This window comes from Anolis sagrei, chromosome 2 (assembly GCF_037176765.1).
Source record: "Anolis sagrei isolate rAnoSag1 chromosome 2, rAnoSag1.mat, whole genome shotgun sequence".
Lineage (NCBI taxonomy): Eukaryota > Metazoa > Chordata > Lepidosauria > Squamata > Dactyloidae > Anolis > Anolis sagrei.
Genome location: NC_090022.1, coordinates 187,301,879 through 187,313,784, shown reverse-complemented (window position 1 = coordinate 187,313,784; position 11,906 = coordinate 187,301,879).

The following is an 11,906-nucleotide window of genomic DNA, read 5'->3' as shown; positions in this document are numbered from 1 at the left end:
AGGTAAGAATGCAGTTTCTGGTTACATGCCATCTGCTAGTGATGGCCCTAGCACAGTGGTTCCCAAACCTTTAATGGCTCCATCAATATAGGAGTCGCAAATGATTTGCAAGCACAATTTATCAGATTATTTTTTAGTGTTCTAGTTTTGAGGCTCAGGCTTGATAGGACAGTCAGTTTCTGACGGCAGTCGAAAAGAGCAGCTCACATTCAGTTACCCTTATTCTCTGACACCTATTGTACAATTGGACGTCACCCGGCTAGTGCGTTTTACTCTGGCACAACCTAAGATCACTAGCCTCAGCTGCTCCATGGTGTGGTAAAAGAGGGGGGATTAAAAATGATGTGACCGCAGGCCCATAGCCAGGATTTTGTTTTGGGGGGGGGCTGAGTTTGGTTCGGGGGGGGGGACTGAGTCCGAGTGAAAGAGGGTCTACCCTAGCAAACCTTTTGTATCGTTACCCCAATACCCCCATGCATATGGGATATATTGAGCATGGTGATCAGATCATGATATGAATAAACATAACAGTTTAAATAATGTACTGGTAAGGCCTTCTCGCGGACCACCCTGAGAATTTTGGGGGGGGGGGAACGAAGCCCCTCAAGCCCCCCCCCCTCCCCCGGCTACATGCCTGTGTGACGGTATATGTAGAAGTACATATATGCAATGATATATGTAGAAATCGCAGGAATAAGATGGTGGCACTAAGTCAGGAATGGGCAAACGTTGGCTCTCTGGGTGTTTTGGACTTCAACTCCCACAATTGTGGGAGTTGAAGTCCAAAACACCCAGAGAGCCAACGTTTGCCCATGCTTGCACTAAGTTCTCTTCATGGCTTTCCCCTGCTACTCTTCCCTGCTCAAGAGAGTCCCAGATAGATGTTTTCCTGGGAAACATATTCAGAGCTTTAGAAAGTGGGCAAGGGAAGCAAGTGATGAAAGTCAACAGAATGAAGAAGAGTTCAGCACACACTCTCCAGTTGCTTGCCTGGTTCATAATTACCTCTTCCCAAAATTGCTTTGCAGAGAAAAAGCAAGTATATGAATATTATTATGCCTATTTGCATGTGCTGTGACTCTCCCTGGGTGGTCTTGGCAAGCCACCAGCTCTCACCTTAAACCTGTTGCACAGTACTGTTGATGATAACTTCAGATATTTTAATCTGCCCCTGTGCCCTTGGCAAGGAGTAGGAGGCCCAGCCCCTTTTTCCTGGGAGCATGTCTCTGAGTCCAAGCCATAGAAAAGTCAAGCTGCTCCTCACTGGAAAGCACAACCTCAGCACACACCCAGAAGACCGGCGGCTACTCAATATATGCATGAGTTTATAAACTCTGAAGATGTTGGGGTAGAGATGCCAACTGATTCAAAAGGAAGGCCTCGTGTTCTCCTGTGCCTTTGGCAATAGGTTGAACTTTCAGAATTTGTCATCAAGAGGGATTTTTCATGGGATAATGAAAAGCTTTATTATTAAACTTGATTATATATACAGATAAAATAGCTTTAAAGATACAAGGGGAGCGGCTGATTAAAAAAAAGGAATCGCTGGCAAGTGTTATCCCTGAAAAACCCCTGAAGTGGAATGTTCAAAGCTATATAATTGAACGGCTTTTGGAAGGCACATGTTTTGTCATACGTACTAAGAGCAAAGATAACGTTAAATTAAATTAATGACTGCCCAGTCCTAAATGTGTCTAATCAGATGTAAGTCTGATTGCATTCCGTAGGATAATTAGTACATCATAGTGAGCATGACTGAAGACTACTTTAAAAATTCCATTAGCTTCACTGAATAACCAAGGATGGCACTACAGAACTGGGATCGCCGATTACACATTACACACAGTTTTTAAGTATATATGTGTACAAGAAACTGAAATTGTGTCTCTTCTGAGTTCGCATTGCAGGTTTTTTGCACATCATAATAATTATAGCAACTCCATCAACTTGCGGCGAACACAACTATTGTTGTGTTGTTGTTTCTAAGGAAAACGAACATTTGTCATGGATTTGTGTTATACAAACCCTCAAGTTTTATGCATGGATAAGATATGTAAAGATGTGTAAGAAGGGTTGTGTCTACTTATTTGTCATCAATATTCCCATGGTGGCAATCATGAGGATTGGGGGTTACAAACGGTCCATGAGAGGGGCGCTTTTATCTGTCGAGCCCTATCAATCAAAAATGGAAAATTGCACATCCGAGCAGCACAATTCTCCATGTAAATGAGCTTTGCCTTTCCGCTGGAACCACCATCAATGCCCTGAGCATTTTAATAAAAGCTTCCACTGTCTAGTCCCTCCTGACTTCCAAAAATGAGAGATATGATCTTCATGGGTTCAGCTTTGGAGGAAAGGTCAGATATGGTCCCGTGTTCTATGCTGTAGACGTTGGGTTTCCCTCTCTATCTTCACCTTCTCTATGAGTGTTGGTAGAAACCCTATCTTCCATTATTGGAGGCCCTGAGGAAACAGGGCCCTTTCTTGAATCCATAGATTCAAGTCATAACCTCCACTCTGGACCACTCAACCTGGCAACATTGTGAAGAGAGAGCAGAATAGTAAGTGATGACAGGGACCATGTATACCCACCCCCTTGCCTTACATCTGTAGTTCAGAAATCTCAGCCAACTAGTGCTTGTATTGCCCTGCAACGTTTCAGGTCTCTGCATTGGCCAAAAGTGAAGACATTCCTCAGATACCATCTAAATCTGAAACCAGAGTCAGCCTTACCATTAGGCACTGAAACATCTCTTTGCATCATGAGAGCAGAAAAAGTGGTGGGAATTTCTGTCTCAAGTGCCCCATAACTTGGTTGTTGTCAGCTGTGGATATAATGCACCTTGAAGTGGTCAGATTTTTTTCCCAGGAGGATGTCTTTTGTTGCTTTGTCTCAAGAAGCAAAAATTATTGGCGTGCCTTTACTTGAAATGTACGCACAGTCCATTATGCTTTCAGGTGAGGAAGAGGCAATAACGACATAGGAAGAAATCCCTAAATTAAGTTTCCAACATTCCCACAAGTACTAGGAAATGATCCCTGTTTCACCCTGAGATCTGCTACAGAGTTCTTGTCAGAAGAGAACACAATACAGAAGTGGCTGGACTCCTATTCAGGCTTCTCAGTCTCTTCACAGGATTGTGGTTACCATTTTAATGATGGGTCACAGTTTGCTTTCTGCAGCAATTATATCATGTGCCATATTATATCAGGTGGGAATTGACCATCCAAACACTCTAGAGGGCTGAATGAGACATAGCAAGACATCTGCATCTAGTTTATTGATCTGTCTCTTCCATTAACAAATTTGGGGGGGGGGGGGGAGCATCATCAGGGTCTTCATCCGCACTGCAGAATTATAGCAGTTCGACACCACTTTATCTTCCCTGACTCCAACCTATGGAATCCTGGGATGCATAGTGTGTTGTGACAGAAGAATGAATACCTCACAAAACTACAAACACCAACATCCCATAGCATTGAGCAATAGCAGCTAATGTGGTGTTAAACTACTTTGAACTTTGACTTGTGGAAGTATTGCACAGAGACACCATTTTGCTAGCATGCTACTGGCAGCATGGGCAGCAGCCATGCTGCCAGTACCAAAATGAAGTCGGTTGGAGATAAATCCTCCCAAAGCAATGGAGAGTAGTGAAATAATGCAAGGTGAGCTAATATCTGGGGTGCTTTGCTTCCTTTATAGGCATAATTTCTTGTTTTGAATTGACAGATTTCCCTTGCAGTATCCACACTGTTGAATTACAATGTTTTACACTGGCTTCCGTTTGTGGCATTACTCTTCTTTCAGAGGTTTTTAAGGGTGCATCTACACTGTAGAATTAATGCAGTTTGGAATCACTTTAATCCCCATGGCACAATACTATGGCAGAAAAGACTTAGGAGCTTGTAAAACTACAACTCCCAGAATTCCATACCATTGAGCCACAGCAGTAAACATGGTATCAAACCGCAGTGTAGATGCATACCCAGGTGATTTAGGCTATATTTCAGAGCAGTGGCCAAACTATCTCTCGCATAACTGACAAACCACCTGATTACATTAAGAGATTTCCCTATCATAGCCTCTTTTCAAGCATGGCGAAGCACAGAGCTCATCACATGAGTCAAACTACTTCTGGAATAGCCCTTCTTGGTTGAAAAGAGGCAGAAGTGTCATAAAAGGAGGGAACTCCAACAATCTCCCTCATCACATTGAGAAATTTCCCCCTTGTAGGACACTTCCGTTTATTTTCAAGCATGGAGAGGCAAGGAGCTCATCACATGTTTGAAAGGAGGGAACTCTAAACACAGGTCAGCAATTATGTTCTGAGCTCTTACCTCTTACCACGCTTCACTCCCATGGTTCCAGCTGAGAAGCAGGTGGAATGGAGCCCCCGGTGGTGTAGTGGGTTAAACCCCTGTGCCGGCAGGACTGAAGACTGATAGGTCGCAGGTTCAAATCCGGGGAGAGGCGGATGAGCTCCCTCTATCAGTTCCAGCTCCTCTTGCTGGGACATGAAAGAAGCCTCCCACAAGGATGATAAAACATCAAATCATCCGGGCGTCCCCTGGGCAACGTCCTTGCAGACAGCCAGTTCTCTCACAACAGGAGCGACTTGCAGTTTCTCAGGTCGCTCCTGACATGACAAAAAAAAAGCAGGTGGGATGGGAACCATCAAAGTTTCCCATTCTGTTTCATTGCCCAACCGTCAGCAGTCTCTCATATCATATGGAGCATAACCATTTTATCCCATGGAAAGAAATGGTTTTAACCTGGAGCACTGTCTCTTGTATCATATGAGGTTTGATGCAGAACAATATTATTTTTGTTGGGTTTCATCCCTGAATGCACAAGTCTCCAGCTCTCAATGAGCAGTTAGCCTAGATAGATTAGAGTGAAGGATTCCTTCCCCAGTCTCCTCAAGCAAGCTTATCTTAAGAAGGGGCTTAGAAAGTGGGTTTGTCTTACTTATCTTGCATGCCACTATCTCCTCCCCTTTGAATACTTAGCAATGTGATCTCTTCAGGGAAAACGTACTTTCCTCTTTAAAGGTATTTTTATTGCCCTAGTGAGGCCATGTGGTCAGTTCTCCATATTGGCCTACACTCTTCCTTCCTTTGTCTTCTCTAGATTGAGGAGGCATCTTGCCATTGTCCAGACAAGATGTAGTAGATATAGCTGTTTTGATTTTTCCTTTTCCCTTTCCTTAGAAGATAGCTCAGTGAAGCTAGTTAGCTCCAAGAACCTTTCCTATTCGGAATGGATTTCTTTTATCTTTAATAGACATATTGTTTTTGATCCTATGAAGTTGTGGAACTGCAATCCTGTTCCATCCTGTTGAATGAAAGCCAATCCTTGCTCACTACATGTAAGTTTCTGCTGCTTATGAACTGTATATCCAGCACTCTACTATATTTTGTGAAGGTTATTTTTGAGCCTAACAGTTCCTGTTTCCCATCAGTTTTAAATTGGATCACTATCTCATGTATCATATGAAGTTTGATGCAGAACAATTTTATTGTTGTTACTCCTGATTTAAAAATAATAATAATACTGGTCGTGTGATGAATGTATTGCCAGCTCTCAAGTTTCCACATGTGAGCGTGATGGGGAGGCAGACTTCGAAACGGGACTGCCCCTGGATCCATCTTTTCAAATATTAGGCCACGTAGATATGATAATCAGGAGTGCTTACTACCAGATATGGAGGACTCAAAATGGTAGTGCATGAACTGGTAACTTCAAAGTTGGACTTGTGCGATGCACTGTATATTGTGCTATCTCTGAAACAAGTTTGGAAGCTCCAATTAGTTCAAAATATGGCAGTCTGACTAGTTACAGGAACATCTAGGAGTGAGTATATCATCCCTATACTAAATTCGCTCCACTGGTTGCCAATTAATTTTCAAAGTGTTGGTTTTGACCTTTAAAGCACTACATGGTTTGGGTCCAGGTTACCTACAGGTTTGCCTTCCCCTGTAATCCATCCCTTAGGACACTGTGTCTTCTGGGGGATGTTTACACCAACCAGCCAGAGCCCTACTGGCAACTGTCACCCTGCCTAAGAAAACTCTGTGAAATTTGTGGGATTGCCATAACTCAGCAGACTGCTTGAAAGCATGCACACAGTTAATAAATGTAGCTAGGGCAATAGGCTCCACCTCATCTGTATGGAATCCCCTTCCCTGCAAATAAACATATATGAATTGAAATTTCTGAAAAAGAGATTAGTAATCGTACAAAATATTGGAAGAAGCTCCTAGGAATGAAATGGCTCTGAAGACTCAACTCTCTCCTTCCCATCGTTTGACTGAATTGCTGTCTAGCACAAGTGGCCTTTGGCAAGTCATTCTTTATCAACCTTAGTTCCTCATTTATAAAATAGGGACCTTAATAACCTATTTTGCAGGCTTGTTACAAAATGAACAGGGTACTTATCTAGTTCCATTTCAATCTAGCTTTAGGGCTGGATGAATTGAAGGGTTCCCTTGACTGATGAGTCTTTTCCCAGAGTAAAAAACAGTGCTTGCCACTTTCTTCATTCTTCTTGACCTCTCAATCTCTTTTGAAATGGCGAGCACTGAAATTACCCTACAGTGGCTTGGTGGAGAACTGCACTGATAGACTTCTGCTCAGTTTTATGACAATTACACTGAGATGTGCCATGAGGCTTCATTCTCATTCCCAGACTACGAACAGCATGATCTATCTATCCACAGGACTAGTATCCACAGTTTCATTATCCATGTCCAATATGCTATATCCTCTTTAGCATGTTCAAGATCCTCCAGAACAACTCTGGTACTCTTGGGTCTGAAATCCATCATTTCAATAGGGTTCACTATTTGTGGTTTTGGTTTATCAAAGGAAGTTCAGGAATGTGTCCCCAATGGATATGGAAGTTGTACTGTATATGAAACTTCTGGAGTCAGTTAAATTAAGGGATATGGAGTACTATGTCACCGATATGTGGGTGACATGTAGCGCTTTCTCCCCATTTACTCTGAATTAAGAAAGTGTTGTCTTTTCATTAATTCAGGCTATGGGGGATAACAAAAGCTATTTTTTAAGTTGCTGATTCTGGTGGTTTTATTCAGTTTTATATATCTGTGGTTTTAGAGCTTTGGGTTTAAATGGCATTTGTTTCTCATGCTGCGCTTTTTGGGTCACTTACTCTGACTTTGCAAAAAAAAGTTTAGATATAAATAAAAGCAGGTAAAATGGTTACAACATAAAGACTTTCCCCCAATTACAATACCGTAAATATAATGCAGGCTCGCCTGTGTTTTATAGACATAAAAATAAATGTCATATGCAAGAAAGAAAAGAGGATGATACTCCACATGTTTACTCAGAAATATCATTATGTCCCATCACTTCAATGTGATTTGTTTTCTAGTAAGGACATATAAGATTATGGACTCTGCCAGCTCCATAACGGATCTCATGTTTGTTTATACACAATATGTGGATGATGCATCGAATGTTGTTAGAACATTCCATGCATCATCCACATATTGTACATAAGCACATACGGAGCAGACAAATGAAGCCAATTCATACAATACTTTTATAAGAGGCGTACTTGAAATAGTTTATATAAACTCCTAAGCACATCCATTGTGAAGATACGAAATACAACTGTGCATAAGGACTTCATCTCACAAAAGTGGGAAAGTGTGGAGGATCGTAGTTTTGAACGACAGGACACTCCATTGTGAAATTAAACAAATGTTTATCTTGGATTGCTATGATTTTTCCGGGTTGTATGACCATGTTCCAGAAGCATTCTCTCCTGACATTTTGCCCACATCTATGGCAGGCATCCTCAGACGTTGTGAGGATGCCTGCCATAGATGTGGGTGAAAAGTCAGGAGAGAATGTTTCTGGAACATAGCCATGCAGCCCGGAAAACTCACAGCAACCCAGTTATTCTGGCCATGGAAAGCCTTTGTCAACACAGTGTTTATCCTACCCCCGTCACATGTTTTCTGCTGTTCTGCTTCCTTTATCACTGGCAGCAGTAACAATATTTATTAGATTGTGCCTAAATATTTTTGCAATGTATTTTTCATCCTACCTATTATATTTAAAAATATAATATTTAAAAATACAGAAATTTGAAAGTTTAAAGGGGACACGAGTAAACTTCAATATTAAAAATAGCATTAAAATGTCGAAAATGTAACCCCCACCCCAACAAAAAAAATCTTATCACTTTTGGAACACAAGCTACATTGGGATACCTTTTCTGTGAAAAATGTAAATGTAAAGAATAGCAAATTAGCATATTTGCCAAATTGCTCAGTTGAGGAAATAGAAAGAACATAATAAATTACCGATCCTTCTTCCATCGTGCCCAAATGGTAAAGGCGGAAGAAAAGGAGCATTATTGGCCATCTCTGCTCTGGCCATACAACATCATCGTATTGATCACAAGCTAACAAGTTGGATTCCCATCCCTCTTGATATTTTGCCTGTCTCTATGCGAGGAAACAAGAAATGAAGTTGCTTGATTTTCAAGTTCTGAATTGTTGGTTTAATGAACACTTTAAAAAACTAACTTAAAGCCCATGGGATGTCTAATGGGCTCTGTGCACTGCCTTTTCTTAAGTGTTCAGAAACGTGGTGAAAACTGCATGTGACGAAGTTGTAAGTCTATCATATACCAGATGTTCTTAGGACATCTGCAGAGAGGCTCCAAATGTGCACCTGCATCTACAGAGATCTATATCAAGGGTCCTTTCATAGAACAAAATATTGCACTATGATTCAATTTTAACTCCCTCTGATGAAATCCTGGGATTTGTAGTTAATTCAGAGTTATCTGGCTGAGATCTAGATACCCAACCCAAAACTGCCATCCGCAGGATCCCATGGTGATGTTGCCATATAAAATTAAAGTGGAGTCATAATGTTGTACTTGTGTAGTGCAGAAGAGCCTTGTGTGATGATGACATTCTGGTCACGAAGGCATTTTCACCCTGATGGTGGAACAGGGCCGTAGCCAGAAAAAAAATTCGGGGAGGGTTGAAAATTTCGGGGGGGGGGGAGGGATTTTGAGGGGGGTAGGGTCACACTGAAGAAAAGAGCACAGGAGGGGGCAGAGCAGTCTTCAATAGCCTGCAGCTCTGCCCCTGTCAACCACCTCCACCAAGTCTGGCCTCCTTAATGAGAGCATTCAACACCCACTCCCACCCCCAACCTGGTTGCTTTGCTACATCAGCTATTGCTGCAAGTAATGACAGTGTGAATAAATTGTCAATATTTGCTTGAGATAGTGCTTGCAGTTCTGGAGGAACTCTTAATTTTTTGCATCTCAGACTTAGCATGGGGATTTGGTTAACCAGTTAAAATTCATGAGTAAACCAGGGTTTTTTTTTAACCTGAAAAATTTGGGGGGGGGGGGTGAACCCCTAACCACCACCCCCCCCCCCCCCCCCGGCTACAGGCCTGTGGTGGAATGAATGACATAGATGTGGAGATACAAGACTGAATGCATGCAGGTTAGATACAGAAACATTGTTGTTGCAATGCCACCCCACAGCCTCACCCTCCACATGTGCCGTACCCCTAACGGATATCTGCAAATAGTTGCTAATACAGGTGTTTGAGAACTAGGATTGGCTGTAGCAAACTGGCCACTTGACTGCAAGCCTAAGTTTGCTCCTGCTTAATGGGTGCAAAGGCTTCCTGTCCTTGTAATGGCTCACCCTACCAAGCAGTGGTGGCGCAGTGGGTTAAAGCACTGAGCTGCTGAGCTTGTTGATCGAAAGGTCGCAGGTTCGATTCCAGGGAGCGGTGTGAGCTTCCGCTGTCAGCCCTAGCTTCTGCCAACCTAGCAGTTCGAAAACATGCAAATGTGAGTAGATCAATAGGTACCGCTCCAGCGGGAAGGTAAGGGTGCTCCATGCAGTTATGCCGGCCACATGACCTTGGAGGTGGCTACGGACAACGCTGGCTCTTCGGCTTAGAAATGGAGATGAGCACCACACCCCAGAGTCAGACATGACTGGACTTAATGTCAGGGGACTACCTTTACCTTTACCTACCAAGCACTAGTGTGAGGCAACTACCTGGAAACAGCAGATATTGCAGGGAAAAGGTTTGGCAGCTTCATACTTCTTCCTCCTGAGCTCTCACCACTAACCAATTCCTTCTTTTGGAAGGCAGAGCTGTATCAACTACACAGTTTCTCCTCCTCTGACTCTAAAATATCTACTCCCCTCTGGAAAAAAATGCCATCCTGCTGCCAGAAACAAAATCCAGGTGCCAGTGCAGTCAGGTTTCACCCAGGAAATTGAGGTGCCATCTTGTTGTTTGACCTCAGGCAGTAGAAATGGCTTAGGCCTCTACCAGCCTTTGTCTTCCAATATTCCTTCCAGTTTGGGACTTTTGGAATACACCTCTACCACTTCTGCTGGCATTTCGAATACAGAGAAGTGGCAGTGGAGGTACCCATCCATCTCTCTTGGTTTCATCCCCTCTGTTCTACTTCTTCCTCTTTGGGGAAGTGTGCAGCCTCACCAGGAACTTGTGCCTGGCGGGGGGTGTTAAAAAATGTTCTAAAACAAGCCCCGACTCCCCCGATTCCCAAGAACAAACACATTCCCCGGTGGGACACGCCCCGTGCAGCTGCTCACACAGCCGTAGCCAGATGCAGCTTTCAAAGGGTGAGCGCAGACCTCCCAAGGAGCCACTGTCAGGGCTTGCATGCGCCTTCACTGATTGATTGGAGAGGGCAGAGTGGGGGGGGGGGGGGGGGAAGAAAGTGACTACGAGCCAGCAATCCACACAGTCATTGTCAATATCATGATCATGATCATCATCATCATCATTGGCACAATCCAGTATTGTGCACAGCATATTGGCCCAATGGACTCTCCTCCATTTCTGGTTTTGTTTACTCGACACTCACGGTTTGGAAGGGGCCCACACAATCTGTCATCTCATTGTGCCCCAAAGCAGCCCCATTGGTCACAAAGGAAATGACTTGCCAGGTGCTTGACAACTTTCCAGAGAGCGAATGCACTAGGAATATGTAACTCCTCTGCTCAAGCCAGGATTAAGGTGGTTGCTGGAGTTTTTGCCAGATTTCAGAAAGTGAATCTTATTTCTTTCTATATACAACCTATTATAGGATCCCTGGTGTAGACGCTAATTGAATATACAATATAAAAACAGACAGCACCTCAGAAACCTTTTAGTGTAAATCCATTTCATCCCAGTTTCACTGGAACTTCCATTTTGATTCTATGCATTTTTACTCAATTGGCACTAGAGTTTCCAGATCATCTTAGACCTGAGTCTCCAGTATTCATGGGTCATTTTTAGTGTTAAAAGGTAAAGGTAAAGGTTTTCCCCTGACATTAAGTCCAGTTGTGTCCAACTCTGAGGGTTGGTGCTCATCTCATTTCTAAGCTGATGAGCCAGCATTGTCCCTAGACACCTCTAAGGTCATGTGGCCGGCATGACTGCAAGGAGTGCCGTTACTTTCCTGCCAAAACGGTACCTATTGATCTACTCACATTTGCATGTTTTCGAACTGCTAGGTTGACAGTAGCTGGGGCTGACAACGGAAGCTCACGCCGCTCCCTGGATTCGAACATGTGACCTTTTGGTCAACAAGTTTAGCAGCTCAGCTGTTTAACCCACTGCACCACCGGGGGCGCCTATGTTGTTGTTGTTCATTCATTTCTGACTCTTCGTGACCTCATGGACCAGCCCACGCCAGAGCTCCCTGTCAGCCATCAACACCCCCAGCTCCTTTAAGGTCAATCCAGTCACTTCAAGGATCCCATCCATCCATCTTGTCCTTGGTTGGCCCCTCTTCCTTTTTCCCTCCATTTTCCCCAGCATCACTGCCTTCTCCAAGCTTTCCTGTCTTCTCATGATGTGGCCAAAG